Below are 20,820 nucleotides of genomic sequence, written 5' to 3'. Positions count from 1 at the left end.
GGGGGCGCACGCGCCCGTTGGGAGCGCTGAGGGGGCGCGCGCTGAGGGGTCGCAGGGCGGCCGTTGGGAGCGCTGAGGGGGCACGCGCTGAGGGGTCGCAGGGCGGCCGTTGGGAGCGCTGAGGGGGCACGCGCTGAGGGGTCGCGGGGCGGCCGTTGGGAGCGCTGAGGGGTCGCGGGGCGGCCGTTGGGAGCGCTGAGGGGGCACGCGCTGAGGGGTCGCAGGGCGGCCGTTGGGAGCGCTGAGGGGGCACGCGCTGAGGGGGCGCGGGCGGCCCTTGGCGAGGGCTGAGGGGGGAGCCCACACAGCTCCGAGCACCACCGGCCGTCTGTGGCGGGGCCCCCCGCTCAGCGCCGCCCGCCTCCTCAGGGCCGAGGGGAAAAGCCGTCCCGGGAGGGCGAGGAAGGACTGCGACGGGGCGGGCAGGGCAGCGCGGAGCCGAGGAAGCGCCCTGCCACCCGCCCGCCGGCGACGAAAGTCCTCTGGCAGGGACGGGCCCTCCGGCCTGGAGGAAGCCGCGTGAATACAGGGACATTACCGCCGCCACAAGAGTAATCCTGTCGTTTTTTAGTTTGCCTGGTTCACAGCGATGTTCCCGGGGTGCCGGGCCCGAGCTGACGGCTGCACCGCCGGTTTTCTCGCTGCTTGACCCCTAAAAAGTTTCGAAGAGAAGAGAGACCGTGCATAGAGTGAATTTAAAGCCACTTCCACAGCTCCTGGCTGTTGGCTGCCTCTCCTGGGCACTTAGTAAGAGGAGGTTTACTGATGGACTACCACCTGATGCCTGAAAACAGCACTGAGCAGAGAGTACAGGCTACACGGAGCCAGTTTTTCTGTGGATTCCTACAGCTGCTGGCAGAGCAGGCTCCCAGGTCAGTTAACTTCTGTTAAGTAGTGTCATCCATCAATAATATTCTGGTCTTAATACTGGAATCCAAGTTTGTAGTACTGTAACCAAGCCTTCCAGACACATTTAACTAAGGCCGAAGAACATCAGCTAGCACCACATTTAATGGTCACAAACATGTGAAACATTTAAGCTCAAACATCTTTATACTGAGTCTTAAATATCTGGTTTGCTAAGGGTGAAGAGCATCTCAAATCAGCAGCCAGCATGGCTCATCTGGTGTGTGTTAGCCCAGAAATTCTGTGGTGCACCTGAAAACCACCTGTGGGGAATTTTGTTACACTAAGGCCACATGAGGTGTTACTTCACCAATTACTTATCTCAGAGTTGAATGAGACAAACAAAAATCCTAATTTATAAGAATCATTTAAACACCCAACCCTATAAATTAATATAATGACGCAACTGTTGCTTCTTGTACTGAAGCAAGGAACTGTCATCTAGAGCAAAAATGGATTCAAAAGAAACAGGGTCAAATCATAAGCCATATTTTGACTGGGGCAAGAAGAAAGGGGTATTTCCAGCAGAGAAGTACTACAGCGTAATCTCTAACAGCATATAGATAGTCCAGTCCTATCATAGAAGGAGACTATGCTGCTGAGCACTTCCAGCTTATCCAGATGGCAGCTGATTCAATTCCTGAAAAGGGAGGCAGATTCAGATGTTACGCTTTGTGCTCCATCTCTGGGTTGGAACAAAGATGTACCCTTTTAAAATTAGTGCTGAGACTGCGAAAGGGAGCTTGGAAACACAAGGGATTTTTTCTGTCTCCTGATAGAAGAACTGAAATCTCATACATATTACACATATATATACGTATAAAGTAATTTCTGTTATTTACATTGCCATTCATGCTCTGTGATGCAGTTCTAAAAATGCATTCCCCTGTTCTTTTCCCAATCCAACCTGGGAACTGAGAATTACTTGGTCTTTTGAGTAAAACTTGTTAAGCCGGGCTACTTTCTGGACCCTCAAGACCCAATATTATCTTTTCTGTGGGAGCAAATGAGGAGAGAATCAGGGCCCAAAGCCCTTTAAGAAGGGGGTCTAGATAGATTTAAAATACAAGAAGTTTCAAAATAAGATTCATTTGAAGGGGAAGCGTCACAACTAGTCAAAGGCGTGCTCACAGGGCAAAACTTGTACAAACAAGTACCAGGAAATCAGACAAGGTGGAAAAGATCCAAAACTCAAGGAGACTTACCTGGTGAATTTATTTTAAAAGGATGCATTATCAGGCTTAACTTTTCTTGTGAAATCCTAATCAGCTTCCACAAACATCTAGGATCTAAAAGAAAATCCTCTTCACAATTATATTTAAAACATAAATTTGTCTTTCTTGTAACTTAACACCATATCAAAAAAGGTATTTCTGCTGAAACCTACAATAGCACCAGGGCGTAAGACCACAGTTTGGTAAAATTATCTTCACAGGATACTCTAGATAAATGAAGTGGTTTAAAGCACAGAACTCTCCCCTGAAGAACCAAACAAGCAATTCTCTAATTCAGTTTCCACCCACTCGGGAAATTAGGCAGCTAATATAGACTCAGGTGTGAGTGGTTTGCAGTGATGAAGTGGTACCTCTTTCCTGGATAACACAGGTGTGCACTATTACCATCAAGATGCTTCAGTACCTGAACATAGCTCACAAATGAAGAGCAGGTGATTAAAGCTGAACCCAAAGGCTCAAGCACCCATGTTGCTAAGGTGAGGGAGATGTTGTGAAATGTTTTTAGCCATGTTACAGTCTCTGGTAGCTTGGGAGGGGTATGAGAGGGAACACTTTCTAGTTGTAGCTGTCTCACCTTAGGGATGTTGTGTACGTTTAAGTTTTCTAATATGTAAATGCAATCTAGGAGCTGTGTCTGTTCTCTGCTAGGTTTGCTCTGGGAGTATAGTTCCCTTTCCAAAGTCAGAAGCCTTTTCAATCCTGTAAATAATACTGTTTCTCCTCAGGAACAAAGTGTTATTTCTGAATATTAAGCTTTATTTCTCCATGAATGTCTGAAAATAGATAAACATATAAGACTGCCAGAGCTTTTTAAAATAATCACTCTCTAATGGGTATGCCTGAATTGGAAAAAAAATTGTTGTGGTTTCCTATTTTATTTTTTCCCCATTTCCGAGGTATTAATTGGAATCAGGACAGGATTTTTTTATTCCCTTTGACCTAGTAACTTCGATACTAAAACAGGAAGAGATGAGGGAAAGTCTCAAATGGCTACTGAGAGATAACTTCCTTTTAAAGCTTTCAACTGCCTGTCTTCATTGGCCTGCTAAGTCATACTATCCAAATCTCTTTTTGGTTAATCTATTATTTCTTTATTATCCAGAAGTCTAACTTAAAACCTGATTTGCCTTGGATGGTAGCCAGTGATTGTCTTACACTCCAGTCCTCATAGATGTTACCAATGTTAAGCCAACATTTGCTGTTGGCGTTGCCATTATCTCCTGTAATTTGAATCCACCAGGAACACAAGAAGACAGCACGCTTAAAAAACACACGTATTTTTAAGATGGTGCTGTCATTCTCAGACAGAATGTATATTAAGCTGTAATGAAGTAGACAATAGAAACTGTTTAAAAAAAAAATCTTAATAGCCAAAGTGCATATGCAAAGCCAACCAATTTGAACTGCAGCTAGTGCAGAGTCTAGAGTTCAATGATGCTGCTGGAATCCCCACATTGCAGTATCCCTGACAAGTACTTTCTGTCATCTCCAGCGTTTTCTCCTGGATGATGACCTGGCCTCAATTCATGATGTATCTCATCAGCACCCTGCAAAACTCAGAACAGTGTAGTGTCTCCTGTACTTACACAGGCTGTAATGTACCCCCAAATGTACCTTTCATTTGCTTCCTATGCAACCGCAAATCAGATACAGGATCGCGTATTACCTCTGAAGTGGTTCAGATCTGTAACGATGCTAAAAGACTAAATTTCTATTGGATTGGGTAAAAGTGCCGGAGCTGAAGCAAGAGAACATTTCAGGAGTGAATAGTTGTTGGGGAGGGGAGAATAGATTTAGTAGGCTTAAATAAGACAACCTCAACAAGGTGAGGCTGTAGACCTGACTGATGTGTATAATTGAGAAAGGGGAACCTTTGGAAAGAGCTAGAAGTAAACAAGAAAAGGACGATTAAAGAATAATAAAAATACAGAAGTGATCATGAAACCTTGAATAGGATGTTACTAAGGACAAGCACTAATCTGAACAATCTAAATCCGAGTGTGAGTGAATTGTATTTGTATGTGATAGCTAACTTTTGTGCATGAGATACAGATAGAGGTAACAGATTAGCTTGGTTCTGTGCTCTGAGTGGGGAGAAGATCTGAATGGATGGGAGTTGATCAGGTTTCTGCTTCTGTATTTTCTCTTCCAGAGCCCTATAGTTTTCTTGAGTCTACTTTTATCTGCCAATTATTTAGAAAATAAATCTAGGCATAAACACTCACATTTGGTATTATAATAACAATTTCAACTCTGACATCACCTTCTTTGTTTTCATTCAACATTTATAGCAATGATACAGTATACCATATCATTTAAAGGCACAGAAAGAACCAAGCAGAGAAGGCAACTTTATGTATATCATTTTTGGAATGGTTAACGTAGCCTCCCCTCAGTTTGGCTGTGTAATGCCAGGCCTCCTTCCTTTCTTTCTTTTCCACTGGCAGATAGCAAGGAGCATTTCGCAGCAAATCTCTCATTACACTGAAAATGGTGGGTTAATATATTCTGTGTGTACTTGTGAGTAGCTGCTCTTGATGGAGAGCCACCCAGAGCACTGTGAGAAGTTGTTAGCTGGCTGGCTCGCCTGGGCCCGGAAGCTGCCTCATGCAAAAGGTACAGGCTGCTCCAAAAGTATTGCCAAGGCTGGTCCTACATACCAGTCCAGGTGTAGAGGTTGAGCTGTGTAATAGAGTACAATAGCATGTATGCATATTCTTGGAATATAAATGGTTATGTTTATACAAACTGTTTAGAGGACCATTAGTGGTATGTAGCAGTGTAACAATGTGAGGGACGTGCACCTTAGAGCCAAAGGCAAATTGCTACAGCAAGTGGAATCACAATTAGAGTTGTGCTTTCTGGTAATAGATCTAATTATCTAGCAGTAAGTTCTTCAGAATCTGGACCTAGTACAGATTGTGAGTTATTCACTCTTTTGTTGCTCAGCTACCTAACACCTTGGCCACCCACTGAAGGCAGAGGGAAGGGATTTTGCCATTTGAGTTCAGTGACAACAGGTTCTTACCACTCCACTGCATTTACTCCCTTCTCTTCCCACCTACCCTCCCTGGGTCGGTTTCTTTTCATAGTATTTTTTATATCTGAATTATATGTACTTTCAGCTTGTATCTGATTACACCCGTCAGAACTCAGTTCAGGCACCCAATTGTTTTCACAAGAAACCTAAGGTCTTCCCATTTCATGACTTCAGCTTTACAGCCTCAGCAATGTTTCACCGTTAGCTAAGGCAAACAAGAACAGCTGTTTGATTCTTGTTGTCTTTGTCACTTTGTTTCGTTAATAGTAACTTTATTTAAATAAATGCTCAGTTCAATTTCTGAGGTCACTGTGGGGCAGGTGTACTGAATAAGACCAATGTTAACTCTGTAGAGAAAGCAGAATTTAGTTGATGCTGTATTACTGCTATGGCTGTGCTGTAGCAGCTCTTTAAGGCCCCCTTAGAGGAAACAAGTTCCAGACAGCTAAGCACTGTGCAAATGTATAGGGAAGAGATTTCCTCTGCTGCAGAACTTTAAACATCTAAATAGATAGTGGAAAACAAACTATGGAAGCCCAAAGCGGCACTCTCATTGCTGTTTGAGCTCATGCAGTGAGTCATTTAAGTCTTCTGCTCAACTGTTGGTAGAAGTACTGATTTCCTGAACTGTTTCTGTTGCAAATTTTAAGCCTTTACCATAATTTGTGATATTCTCCTTAAAATTCCAGTCCTAGAATCTCTGCTTATATGGCTAGTTTTATATCAGGTTTTGATGAAAACTTAAAACTTATGTTTAAAACCTATGTTTAAAACCCCAAAGTATACACATTCAAATGGTATATTTTAAATCAATGTGATTCTCTTTAGGCAGATCCTGAGGGTTTATGGGACTTTATAATTTTGTTATGATAGGGGGTTAACAACAGTCAGTGGTTAGTCACAACAAATCACTACTGTAATGGATCAGGCTTTCTAAAAATACAAGACTATAAAAGAATATTTGGAGGGCAGAAGGAAAAGCAAGTTGTCACATGGATCTGGTTCCATAAAAGCTTGTGTTCTCTACCTTTGCTCCAGAGCTGTGAGGACTAGAAACTTTTTTAAGGAAAGCATTCTGTACTTAAAGCTGCAACATCAGAAACAGTACAGGTGCTATCCAAGATTGTGATAAGATGCAACAGGATGAGGCTGATGCAAGAGGCAAGAGAATATGCCATAACAAGAAAAAGCCCTGTGACAGACCAGGATTTCAGAAAAAGAGAGAACCTCAGTCTGTTTGCTACTCAACACAAGAAAAACACTGAGTGATAGTAGTGGAGGAAGCAGAGTGTTCTCCTTATTCTAGTTTCTTTCTCAGTTCCCCTCTTGATTTACTGATTGGGAGCTGAAGCCTGGGTGATAATGGCAGAGAGTCTTTTATTCTTTCTTTAACTGTGTAAGAGCATGGCGCAGAGGCTTTTAAGCTATAAATAAACATCTTGGCACTGAAGCCAGAAACCAGTATGACTATGCAATTATATTGCTGTTCCTAAGCACGTTTTCTTGGATGCTGTTGTGCTTGCATGGCGTGCCTTGCTTTCAAGGCTGAGAATCCCCACACAGTGCTGTAAATACATTACCAACATGTACTTGTAGAGGCTCAGGGTCTCTGCACTGCTGAAAGTGCATGTGACTTTTCTCACCTGAGGGCAGGGAAATGGAATTGCAAAGTCTTCAAATGTTGCTGTTTACCTAGACGTCCAAATAAGAATATGAGACTACTGTTTAAGCCCTTGGGTGTATTTACAACAGCTCTTCCCAACTTTAAGGATTGTGCTGCCAACAATTGGCTACACCCAAAGACACTCCCTTAGATATCATAGTGAGAACTCAGTGCTGCTTGTATTCAGATCAACAGCAAACTCTTGTTGACCTACCTGGGTGTAGGGCTGGCAGCTGAGGGAGGATCTCTGCCTTCTCTGCAGACTGGGAAAGCATTCTGACAGTGGGCTCATGTTCTTGTAAATAGTAAGGCTGGACAGCATCTGCCAAACTGTTCACATTCATTTTCTTGAAGCCAGACTTAGCTTTGCAAGCTGTATATTGGTCTGCAAGAAGATAAAGTGGGTGTCCTGGTGACTTTATGAATGCTTCTGGGGAATGCAGCTGAGTCTGCTGGAGTTCTGACAGTGGTCTAGAAAGGTTAGAATGATGTTATTGTGACAAAAATGCTATTCTTATTCTAAGGATACAGAACAAAAGCCTAAAGAAATTAAGATTGAAAATATGAATGTTAGGATGTGTCTGAAACACTGAGAGTCTCATTTTCCCAACAGTTCTTATCACTAGATAAGTGAATATGCCCACATTATCACGTATAATCTGTATGTCCCACACTGGGACAATTCATATAGCCCTGGAGCCCACTTTGTCTTGCTCCATCCTATAAGAATACTTGGAGGAGGTGGTTGTGCCATTAGAAGAAACTCATCTGTCATCGGATGATACTACAGTACCTGCCTGACTAGAAAAGTTGGACACCCTCGTATAGTACTTGCTATTTTCAGAACATTTGCCCCTGTTGACTTCAGTTGCAGATGTAAGTGTTGTTAGTACTTCTGCAATCAGACTTCAGTGTCCAAGCCAAGTACCTAGAAAATGAGGAACACTGACTACCTGTGAAAAGTTTGGTTTAAGTGATGTGACTAGCATCACACAGCAACTTTGGCACAGAAGTGGAAACATTACAGCCTGGTGAGGATTAAGGATATAATCTTGTCTCTTCCAGCAGTTACCTGCTTGTTTTTTACAATCCTGCCAGCTTTTGTCAGGAAATTCATGGAGGCCCTATGGAAAGTGGTTTCTTTAACATACAGTTCTCTAGAGCAGCCCCATCCTAACAACTCAGCTTGATACCGATACTCTGAAGTAGCACCTTTCATGCAAAGCAAATAAATCTTGCTTAGATTATAAACTTAAAACAATCTCCTCTTAATAAGAAGTTCTCATCAATAGATTATTACTAGTAGTAATATAATCAACCCCATTTATATTATAAAAGACAAACCTGTGGTTAGAGCAGAAGTCTCAGAATCTAGGTTCTTTATGTAGACTTCCAGTGTAACTTCAGAAAAGAGAAACTGTGACCATTTATGTTAAAGGCTGGAGAAAGAGTGGGAAGAGCTAAAATACAGGTAACAGCCAGTGACGAGCTCTTGTTCTATAGTGCATATAATCCTTAATTTATTTTACACTTTGCAAAAAAATGAGCAGCACATTAAGCAAATAAATCTCCAAATCTTAGTTTTGCTGACTCGAATAGCAAGACACTTATTTTGGTCCTCCATTGACGTGAAGTCATGTGATTTTTCTGGCTGTGTGAAACACCTATTGTATGAAGCATTAAAACTGAATAGCTGCCACAAGTCTGTTTCCTGATCTGCCAATAGCTTCATTAGGCTGTGCCTTTTAGAAGAGCGGCTTTAAAACCTTGAAAGAGTCTTGAATAAACTTGAAACTGGAAGAGACAGGGCCAGATTTAATCGAAGTATGTATGACTCATCTTCCGCTCTTTATCAATATTTTGTGTGACAAAATCACATAAACAGCTTCTCTAGTTGAAAAATACTGGCTCGCTGAAAATGGAGCTTGTGATTCCCTCTCTAAAAGATGCTCTGGTTATGAACAGCAGAAATTGAAACAGAAATGCTGAGCAGTAAGGTAAACCCGAAAACTGGACTACCAAGCTATAAAACTCTTGACACCTTTTATCACGATGACCTACATAAAAAGTCCACTCCTACTAACTTTCATCCAATATGACCTCAAACTGTCAGGCACCAGAATTCTCATCCTCAAGATTTTCAGAAGAAAAATATTTCTGAAGGCATTGGTGGTCTCCTCTCCCCTTGCCCCTCCCCAAATAGGAAGTATATGCATGACTCATTAAAAACTGTAAAGTCGTGAAATAATCAAGTAGAGCTGCAAATGAGGATGCTGTCATCTCTAACTGTCAGGAGCCTCATGGTTTTCTGAGGATTCCTGCAGCATTTCTCAGACTGTGATTCATGTCTTTAACAAAACAGGTCAGAGATTTCGGTAGAGAAGCCTGATCACATGCAGTGCATGCCCAAACCTGTTACAGTTCTTTACCCAGGGGCCAAAACCAACCACAAGCATTTCTATTTCGTCACCTTACCTCTTAACAGAAAAAAACACCTATTTGGATTTATTATGTTTGTTATTAAGTTCTCTTAATAGCTATGCAAAATGCCTTTTTTCCCATGCATATATCAAAGCCATATCATCGTGAAAAAAAATTTTAAAAATCAGTTCTGACTCCTTTTAACTCCTGCATGTGCTTCTGTGCCAAGACTGCTATAAGGGCCTGCGCTAGACTCTTATTTAAAAAATGTGCAACTGACAATACTTTTCCAAATTCTCACTGGCCGTTTCTAGAAAGGTAAGTTCCCACTGATTTTGAGTTCTAAATCTTTTTCACTTTGGCTTGCATGGAAATGCTGGAAAGATACATTAAAGAACAGACACAACAGAAATAAAATGAGAGTGGGGCATACAGAAAAGTCACATCTAATTCATGGCAACCACCCAAAACTTAGTCCTGCCCTGAAATTCATATAAGAAATAGATGTATTCTGGTTTTATCATCTAGCTTAAAAGGAATTTGAAAATTTCAACAATTTCCAAAGTTTTCAGATTTGGTAATATACATGTCAGACATTTGTTAGGGAAGTACTTCTCCTGAGCTGTGAACAGCAGCTCTGGAAACTCCAGACTTACCGACATATATCTAAAAAACCCTAGGCAGCATGGCAGATTTCTACATCAATCTAGACTTGTTTAATGAAGACAGAGGAAATTCTGAGTAAATGGAGTCAAGATTTATCAGTGTCTGTCTTGGCCGCACAAGAAAGGAGACAAACTTGATACAGAACAAACAAAAAAATCCCCAGTGGATTTCCATCTAATCCTTTGCATTAAACACTAACCCACACAGGCAACCAGGTACACTACTCTGCCTGCAGGTTTTCCACAACAGAACTGAATGCCAAAGACCTGTAGTACAAACAGAAGGTCACAGAGCTAAGGAAATTACTCTTGAAATAACAGCTTTTTAAACATTAAATAGATTACCACAGAGAAGAAACAGCATGCTTGGGGATATCAGTAGAGGCATATTGGCACTCAAGCCACCTGATGAAGATCTCATCACCTGATAGGAGGCTACTTAGGAGTCACATGACAGAGAACCTGAAGAGCACTAATAGGAGTTGAAGATGTAATTCTCTCTAGCTGCTACAGTGTGTGATTTATCAGGAAGATAGTGATAACAGAAAATACCTTCTTTTTTTCTCTACGTACGTAATCTTTGAGGCATTTAACAGCAGGGTGAGTCTGAGTAAAGGTGCTTGTTCTTAGGGGCTGTGTTCTTTTTTTTTTTTCTTTCTTCTCCCTCAAGAGTTGTAAATGCCTTTTTTTTTTTTAACAGAAATGTGGTGCGATGAGAAATCTTTGGCAAAGCCTTTCTGTTTCTGAAGAACTCATGTACTTTGTGATTTTGTGGGAAAGAATGTGTTTAGGTTCCTGAGGGATTTAAGGGTAGGTTCTGTGGACAGAATGTAAAATTGAGAGCCTGGCTGCTAGAAGAGATTGTCTTTACCCTGTGAGTGTTTTTGGGCTGCTTCTCAATAGGATTCACCAGAAGTGAGCACTGGTGAAAAGCGCAGCAAGCTTGTGTCCAGGGAAAGCCTCAGCCTAGAAAATGAGTAAAGGGGTTGAACTAAGAGAGTTGATGGGATATTTGGTGATAGCAGGAGCAACGCAATGCAGACTGATGTGATTTTCTGCTTGTTGGGGAAAACAGATAGCTGACTTTGGGAGTCTGGAAAATACTTTATTATGGCTGTCTGTATGGTGCAAGGGTTGTTTGCAGTTATATGGACAGGCTTTTTAGAAATGCTAGAGAGGAACTGACCGTTGTGGTAAAACGGGTAACAGTGACGCAGGGACATTCTGCAGTCAAATGTAGGCTGTGACGTAGAAAACCAGAAAGCAGAACCTCCATACATCATTTTCTGAAATGTGCTTAACATTGCATACAGTGCCAGTCAGATTTGCAGAGCGAGCTTCAACATCCAGCTGAGAAAATGACATCAGAAAGAAAGTTTGAGAGTCATTGGAAAGTGGCTATGTAAAATGTGAGAGGTTACAGCAAGTGCCTGCCACACTAGGGATCCTGGTCCTCCAATTGCTTCAACTGAGGACAGGCCCAAAGTCTTCCCTACCACAGAAACCAATGTGGTAGAAGCTAACAGATCTTGATTTTCATTTGCTGTAGGGTCAGGACACTGTAGGGTGTGATCCACTACCCACAAACTGGGTTGTAGCCAGAGTTGTACCATTGTGTTTCTTTCATCAGCTAATACAGAAAGACTTCTAAACTTTTTAAGAAAACGAAGACCAAAGGGTTCCTTTATGGCTCTTCCAAGTAAGTTCACCTGTTTTCATTGATCTGAAATGGATATTTATTATCAAACCAATATGGTACTGTTAAAGACCTAAAATTTCTCCATAATGTTAGTTACTAGTTAGAGAACATCAAATGCAATAAGTTTATGAGATCTGCAATCCACCGGTTGGATTCACTGTATAATGCATTGTATAACTCATAGAGTAGGTAATAACCTGTGCAGATAAAATTAGTGCTAAGGGTAAAGAGAATCAGAGATTTCTTTCTTTACTGCATACGTGACAGTCTTGTTTACAGGTATGAGAGCTAGCTTCAGTGCTGAGTGCATAGTGTGTTCGTTACAATTTGATGCAAACCATTTCAATTTTGCCAGTGCAGATACAAGTGTCCAGCATCGGCAACTGTTGTCATATTTGTGGTAAGGTCTGTTTATTTTGTTTGCTGCATTGTTTTTCCTTGTGTTTTAATATAAAACTAGTTTTAACAGCGGAACAGTCCCTAAAACCCTGCTCTCAAGATTAGTTCAAATTTTTAACAGAATAAATCAATGATGTCTTCATAAAATACATTGATCTGAAGCCTAACATACTTAAAACCCAACATCAATGCTTTATGAAGGGTATAGTGTGTATGTATGGAAGGGAGGGAAGCTGTTGCTGCTATAGTATTAGAGCTACATATAGCTAGGCTGTAACTTCCAACCTTGATGTGCTTTGGCCTCATCCCCTGTTTGGCAGGGGAGGACTACCTCAAAAGGTGATTATGAGGCTGTACCTAGTAACGTTCTTATTTTTATTATTCTTTATTTAGGGGGGGGGGGGGGGGGGGGGGGGAAGAGCATGGGCAAATCAACACTGCCTCCAGCTGAAATTCCAGTAGGTTTCACTAAACAAGGTATGGGAATCCATGTAGAGTAAGGAAAATAAAATATCGTTGCTCATTTGGTGAACAGTGAGTTGCAGAGGGAGGAATAAAAGATTACATCATGTAGATAAAGGCAGTCATGGTGTATTTGGATAAGATGCAGGTGTTGTTTCATGAAATAAGGATATACAACCTACCTAAATGCTGACATTCTTGTGGCTGAGTCTCTGATATCACAACCATAATGTTCTTTATATAACTACCTGCACAAAAATTGCATCTTAACTGTATAAAAAATGTAACTGTATTAAACTGTATTAAGTAACTTAGAAAGGATTTAATTTAAGTTAAATCTGGTCTTACTAGCTCCAGCTCTGTGGCAAGCAGAGTCTCACAGGTCCTCACAAGTATATACTATCTGGGTTTTACCACTGATCTGGTCAGTGTCTTCACTGATCTTTCTCACTGTCTTCACCCTGAATACTGAATCACAATCCATAAAACTAAATTTTATGGGTTGATTTTTTTTTTTAATTCCTTTTTTAGCTCTTGCCACTTGTTCAACATTAAAGAGATACAAAGTAGAATGATATACTTGTAAGGGAAAGCTGCACAGTTTTGCTTTTAGATGTCAAAATAAGCTCATGTAACTACTAAAAATCCAACCATAAATTATGTTCTGAAGAAATTACAACGTATCTCTCTGCCCTGAGAAAGACAAATTCTTTCATGCCCTGAAGAGCGTTAACTCTACTCTTTTAGACGCTGAACCTGATCTAATTCCTGAGGGAGAAGAGGGGAAATCTTTGGAAATTAGAACATTTTCATCCTAGAATTTTGCAAGCAGAGGGAGGATGTTGCTTTTTTTCTCTTGATTCTGCCTGTCCTCCCACCACGAGAAGGAGGAAGAAATATTTTTTTTTTGTGTGTGTGTAGGTGGGTTTTTTGTTGGGTTGGTTTGTTTGTTTTGTTTTTATGGTTACAATTGTTTGCAAGAGGGAACCAGGAAAAATAAATAACTGTAGAGCTACTGCCACCTACAGCCTTGCTGAAAAAATGCCAGCTTCTGGGGAAAATGCAAACGTTGTTATAACTGGGTCTTAAATGTCCACCCAGAGAACACAACCATATAATGCAAATGATTTAAAGTATATTTAGGATTCAACTAAGGATTCTGAAACGCCTTTCTGAAGGAGGTCTTCATCAGGTCCTATTTGCCTAGCCCTCATTGTGTGTTAGTTGATTATTTTTGCAAATACTAATGATTGACACCCTGAAAAATTCTCACTTTCTTTTCCCCACATTATGTGGTAAACCACTTTAATAGACACCAGATGTAATGAGGAATGAGTTACTGCTCATAGTAGTGATGAACACTGTTACTGAGCACAGGGGAGCTGCATCCCGAGAAAGAGGAGGGTTCCAAAATGCTTGCAAAAGGATCATGGTCAGCTCTACTGTAGCTGTCTCTCCTTCACTGAGGAAGCAAAAAGTTGAAGCAAGAGATGAACCAGAAGTAGAGTCCTAGTAGATTGTGCAAATAAAAACTGCAAAGAGTGAGAATTTAAAGCTATACTCCTCATCAAGTGCCTTGTTCCTGTTGGTAAAGAACAGTTTTTTCTTCTCCCTCTGCCCCATTCTTTTCCAGTGTCAGTTTTCAAATTATTTATTTGCAAAAATTCAGGAAAGATGATGTCTTTTGGGAAACTGTCGCTCACCTTTAGGGAGAAGAAGATACTGAAAACCACTCAGACCAGCTGGATGATTTATTTCCCTTGACCCTCCTCTTTAACCAGCCAATGTGATGAACATGTTTGGTGGTGGTGTTTATATCATTCTGTTGTGGAAGTAACACAGGCGCCTGGACCTATGTTTCATTGGTAATCTGGGACCAAACTTAATTTTTTGCAAAGCCTTTTTATTAAACATGTATTTAACAGCCTGGGTTGGTTTTTTTTAGGCTGCAATAATATTATGTTTCACTCCACTTGATGGCGATATATAGAAAGTATGGGCTAGTTTTCTATTAATTACAGGAGGTCTAGCTTCAGGTGTTTAAAGAGTTTGTCAGACTATAGCTGCCTTTTCAGTGTCTTAAAAATAGTGGTCAATCAAATCCAACTCACATGGTCCTAGTTAGTCATTTAGGCTTGAATTTGTCACTGAGTTTGGACAACGATTACTTGTAGATCTGTGTTCTTTACAAAATGAAAGCCTTATAGATAATCACAACATACAAATTGGAAATCAAAGGTAAGCCAACAGGACAGTGTTGGCTTCTGGCAGCAGTTTGCATAGGAACACTTGCTGTAGGTTTGTGACTCTGTTGTTGGAAGAAATTAGGTCACGATCAATTCAGACATCAATTGGTGAGGCATCTATGGCACTGAAGAGTCCTACAGCTCTGGATTGGATAGGAAGCTACACACTTGGAAAACATAATACTAGTTGGGAATTTGGCATCCTTCAGAAGTGTATTCAACCCATATCCTATATCCTTCTTTTATGGCACTGAAACAATTGTTGAGATTATATATGCAAACACAAGGATGATTCTCTGTGGTTAATGTGCTATAGAAGGATTTGGACAGCGGGAGTTCAGCTCCTAACTCTGTGACAGTCTGTGTGACCTGGAGCATGCAGGCCAAGGCCAATAAAAGGACTTAGACACATGGCTCCTATTGGAATTTAATGAGTATTAGACACATGAGTTTCATTGCAGATTTGTCCCTTAATCTGTTTGTGTCCAATTATTTAACCTGAAATAAGGATGGTGTTTAACGAGAGGGTCGTTGACACTGAAACAGTGGTGGTCTGTGCCCCAAGCTTGTTGGCGTTTAAGAGGCGTTTGGACAATGCTCTTAATAAAATACTTTAACTTGGCTTGCCCTGAATTGGTCAGACAGCTGGACTGGATGATTTGTTCTTAAGTCCCTTCTAACTGAAATACTGTAGTCTATTCTGTTTCTCTTCCATGCTGCAGTTTTGCCTTTTTATGTAAGCTCTTCGTTAAGGACTGTTTTTCACTGGTATGTGGAGAGACCAGCAGTATCCTAGTTTCAATGGACAGTAAGATAATTCACAGTGATCTGTAGGAGTAGTGATAATAACCACACCCAGCCACAGAAGAGAGTTAACAGCTTTCTGTTCTGTGCTTGAAACATATTTATTTCACTGACAAGGAGTGGAGGGGAAACTAAACATTTCCCAGAAAGTGAGGGCCTCCTGTTGTAGTTTTTGCTGGTGTCTAAAGTGTCTGAGTTCTCTCATGCTTCTATCAAATGGCAAATAATTTGTGGAAGACAAACTGGGAATGCTTTTTGAATTCTTATGACTCCAAGTGAAAGTAAAATAATTTCAGGAGTTTGGATTTTGGTGTTTCATACTGTAAATAAGTCACTCAGGACATTTTACTACATTGGTTTTACCTTACAAATCATAATGGGATGTCTTGCCCTTATTGTAACACTTGAATTTTTGCCGAGTGAAAGGGTGACGAGAATAGGTCCGGCAGAAAGTTCAAATCTCAGTTAAGTATCTTTTTGTTGGAAAAACATTCATTTAAACACTGCTTATTTTTAATGGTATCTTCAGTGATGGAAAGCTTCTGAGATTGGTGGCAAGGCAGAGAGTGTGTGTGGTTCCTGTAGGAAACTCAGACCATGCATCACAGAGACTTGTGTCTTGATGATGCCACGTTGCTTACATTTCTCTTTAGATGGTTAGGGTGTCCTTTGAGTGGCAGTAGTTCCCGTGAAGATTGACAAAGTATGATTTGATGATCACATATTTTAACATTACAGAAGAAGAGTCAAATAGAGTCAGACTTTTAATGTTGTTGCATTTTATATTTTTCATTAGGTATACACTGTAACTGTAAATGAATCCAAACTGAAAAACACATTTCTTCTGCTTTCAGATGAGATGTATATGTGAATTTAAAGCACATTCTTTCTGTCCTTTGTACGATATCAGAAAGATGCACTAAAGGGAAACAAGCTCAGCATTCAAATGTGATGGAAGGGAAAAACAAAACTAGAAAATACACATCCAAAATGTTTGCAAGTTCTTCAAATACAGTATCTACTTAACTAGATAGTGAAGAGAATGACATTACTTATATCCACTTTTTGAAACTTCTAAAATATTTCAGTAAGCTTGTACTGAGGACTTAAGGAAATGCATGATTATTTTAAGGAAAAATTGCTTACATTGACCATAGCATTCTTCAGCATTTAGACTTTGTAATTAGGCAATCAAGCCACAGTTTGACCAATATTAAAATTACTATTTTTAAGTACTATATTTTATTTGATTGGCAAAATTCATCATAAGAGGTATCTTTATCTGGCCTCTCATGTAATTATTCAGTAGCAATTTAGTGGTTTTTTCACTTCTCTCCAGTTAAGTGTTTTATTTTTAAAAACAAAGGCTTCAGAGACTCAGCTGGAAATTGAACCTTTATTCAATGATCACCAATTAGCACGTGTGAGGCAGCAGGAGCCTACTGTACCAGCTTGTGGAGGTTAGATTTCCTCAGATGTGTAAGAAAAAAGCATGTTCTGAGCCTTCCAGTTTTACAGCAAGTAAGTAGAAGCCATTGAGTCATTCCACTGTTCATCTAGTCTACACAGATTACGTAGTTTAAAGGGACAAGCATCCTAGTATATACTGGTCATTTTAATGGTACCATGATCTTACCTGGTTTCTCTAAAGGCTATTGGAAGCAAACTAAGAAAATTAACTGCCTATTTTTGTCTGGATTTGGAGCTTAGCCTTGTCATAAACCTGTGAATGAGAACCAGTGCATGGCAAGTTTTGCTGAGCGGAGTTCTGAATCTGGCCTACTGGAGCCATTCCTTGGGAACGTGATGTGCTGCTCTTCCTCTGAACCTCTTACAAAGGAAGGGAGGGATATGTCTTGCAGGTAGCACTATAAAACGCCTGGAAATGGCACCTACCACAGCTTGCCTGTTACTGGCACAGCAAACATCTCATGCTCAGACTCCATTGTGTCTAATTTTAATGTAGCGTAATAGGTTACAGGCTAGTAACGTTTTGCAGAACAAAAGAGTTTACATCAATCCCTCCCCCAGATCTACATCATAAAGAGGATTCAGTTTTTATCCCAGGTGAACTACTTGGGGAAGAAAGTATGAGACACTTCCCCTCTTCAGGTGTGCCTCCAAAACTACATATAATCTATAGCAGTGTAAGTTATTATGGCTACACCGTGGTTAGTCAGATTGACTTAGATCAACTGGGGAAACGGTCATGGCAAAGTTTTATGCTGACAACTGGGCATGATCCTTGATGAATTATTTATGCAAAAAATGGCTAGAATACTTAAGCCGGTGCAGGGCTGTAGGCTTATATTGAGACGTTTCTGGATTTTCTTCTTGTTCAGTTTTAGGAGATACATGGCAGAATACAACTACTATAAGTTTGTTAGAACAGAAGCTTTGTACTTTTAAAGAAATTCTAGAAATGTTGGACTGGACTGATACAGGACTTATTGGAAATTAAGAGTTTGACATGAATAATGTAAACCAAAACTGGTGCTGATTTATCTTCACATGCTGTCTGTAAACTGCGGTAGGTCACGTTGCTACTTTTGGGAGCAGCGGCAGACTGTTTGGGGGCGAGATAATGAGCTGGGGCAGTTATCTCATCATGTCTTCATATCAGTCAGAGCCCTCTGTGCCTGCTTACGACTGCTGCTGGTCCTTCTAAACACTGAAAAGACCAGAATCTGAAGTCTGTATGGGATGACTTAGGCAAGTGTGTGCTGATGTTTGTATTTTTCTGTGTCTTTGTCCTGTATTGATATTGCGAGTGCAGCTACCATACATGACTCAAATGGGATTTCTTGGCGAGGGGGGCGGGTAGGAACTTGCCTTGCTCTGTCCAGCTTCCAGTGCAATAGGATCCTAGTCTGGGATTTACATACTGCTATCAGAGGACAGTCTGGTACAGCAATATTCTAAGAGAGACAAATCCAGTTGCAAAATAAAAAACAGAATATGTATCATTAGTAATGTTGAAAACAAGGCATTTTTAGGGGTGAAATAACTAGTTGAACTGTTGTGATGCAACCACGTGCTGGTCAGTACTCCCTGTCTTGATTAAATACTGTACATTTAATATCACTGCACTTACTGTGAGTTCTGTTGTTCTTGCATTTCAAGCCTGGTGCACCTGTACCTGCGTTGAACTGTTAAAGCAGAAGCCACTGCCTGAGCACCATTCGAGGAGTTGCACACACACCACCACAGTCTTTAGCTGCTAAGACCACAGTCCCTTCACAGTGGGCAACTGCAGTGAGCTGACGGGTGCACCTTTCTACTCCACACACACACATATACTCTTGGGTGCACTTCCTCCTCCTTCAGGCTCGATCCTAGGTTTCCCTCACCAGAGTCTCAGGCATTGGATTTTATAAACTAATTAATTTAATTGAAAGGTACAGCAGCAAGGACAGCCCAGGCTGGGTGTCTCCAAAAACAGGGACCCTGAACAAAGAAATCCCTGAGCAATTACACCCTTGTAATCCATACACCCACTTTTCATGCACATTGCATGTGTCTTTTAGTCCAATCTTCTAACATCTTACTGTTGGGTTTGTTTGGTTGGTTGGTTTTTTTAATGTGTCCAAGAAGGCAGGCTCTTACCTTTTTGATTTGCAGTTTCAGGCAAGGGTTGGAGCCTCCTTATCTTCTGGGTTACGTGCCTTGTGCACCTGAACTCCCTGGCAGAACAGGGAGAACTGAAGAATCCCACACTCGGGAAAAACAATACCAAAACATCAATGTGATATCAATATCTTCTCCATACTAAAATACTAAACACAGCACTGCAGCAGCTGCTAGGGAAATTACTAAGAAAAAACCAACACATTAAGAGCAAGAGAACTGTAAGAATCGCCACCTTGCTATCTTTGGCTAACCTAATTATTTTTAGCAAACTTTCCATGCTGACATGAAAATTTTATAGGAAGTTTGTGTCAGGGAAATGCATGCTATTGCTTAATGCAAATATAATTACTCTGTGGGACATTTCGCGTGCTTAGCAAGTCCTTGTCCAAGGATGATTGTCTCAGCTTTTTAGTAGCTCTAACTTTCAGGAGTAAATCAGAGAAACTGTTATTGCTGCTTGAGTTAGAATGCTTCCTGATGCAAAACTGCCATCCAGGCACTATAATTGAGCCCTGATTTGAATGAAAATTGATGACAACAAGTAATTAAGCTGTAGGGTCCCCATAGAGAGTGCAAAGATCATTAGAGTCTATGGCAAGTGTCAAAGGAAGTCAGAGGTGATATCAGCAGATGCTGGTTAGAAAAGGCAACAGGTACCACTTCTGCCTCTTCCTAGCTCTGCAAAAAAATCTTTTCTGAGCATTATACATGTCCAAATACTGTTTCACATGCTGCAAATTATTTGTGCCAATGGATTATGTAATTATTTGGCCACATACAGCACTGCAAGATGTACATTAGTAACTGCATTTGTTATTTCATGTGAAAAGCTGATTAGAAAGAGCAAGCACAGTTGCAGAGCTAAAGTTTGTATCATTCTTTGCAGTTGCATGGTACCTTTCAGAATTATTTAATTTTTTATAGTTGGTAAAAGGAAAAAAAAAAAAGTGTGCTGGTATGAGATATAAAGCACTTCAAGTCAGTGAAACAGCAGTAAAACCAAGATAAGCTAAGAGCTCTTTCAGCAGTAAAGTATGTCCCATTTCCTAAGTGTGGTCCTTGCTTCCAGTAAGTATCTTTCAGAAGCACTTCCTTTCTCCTGAAGTTTGCCAAAATCCCCAGCTCAGTAAAAGTACTTGAGGATAGGTGCCTTGAAGAGCAGGGTTGACATAGAGTAGTGGTAAGCATGCTTTTGAGTGGTCTGTTTAACACCTAACACATCTCAGAACATATCATGTTACCAAAATTAAAACATTAGTCTTTGACATTATTTTTAAAACATCAGATTCAATTTTCAGGACAACCATTTTGATACTGAGTTTTCAGCTTGACTTGTTTACTTGAATAATACTTTCTCTGCAGTATCTATTCAAGAATTTCAAACAAATAAATTCTGAACTGCAGTAATGACAGTCAAAGCTTAGATATGTGTTTGTTTGCTTGATTGGTTGTTTTTTTGTAATGTAACTGAATTAAAGAACCAAAATATGTACCTAAGCGTAGCATGTGTTCTGCAGGTATCTGCTTAATTGGTTTATAAAGATAGGAAGCTAGAAATTTTTTTAAAATTTGCTAACATGGAGACTGGCTTAGCTGAAATGAAGACCTTCCATGCTTTTAATGTACTTCCTACCTGGGAACACACAAAGG

The 20,820-nt window shown here is 40.4% G+C and overlaps 1 protein-coding gene across 2 annotated transcripts in view; it reads right to left on the bottom strand.

The window, feature by feature from the left end:
- Positions 1 to 18,857, bottom strand: part of NFKB1 (nuclear factor of kappa light polypeptide gene enhancer in B-cells 1) — a 79,010-nt gene extending 60,153 nt beyond the window's left edge. For both annotated transcript variants that reach the window (XM_014940494.1, XM_014940504.1), the window contains exons 1-3: positions 18,853 to 18,857; positions 16,202 to 16,207; positions 7,067 to 7,075 (exon numbers count right to left, since the gene is read on the bottom strand). The gene's annotated coding sequence lies outside the window, so the exon portion shown is untranslated. The remainder of the gene's footprint in view (positions 1 to 7,066; positions 7,076 to 16,201; positions 16,208 to 18,852) is intronic.
- Positions 18,858 to 20,820: the final 1,963 nt, after the last annotated feature.

Source organism: Calidris pugnax, unplaced genomic scaffold (assembly GCF_001431845.1).
Source record: "Calidris pugnax isolate Ruff unplaced genomic scaffold, ASM143184v1 scaffold34, whole genome shotgun sequence".
In the NCBI taxonomy this organism is placed as follows: Eukaryota; Metazoa; Chordata; class Aves; order Charadriiformes; family Scolopacidae; genus Calidris; species Calidris pugnax.
The sequence above is the reverse complement of the archived record's forward strand: the minus strand, read 5'-3'. Positions and strand labels throughout refer to the sequence as shown.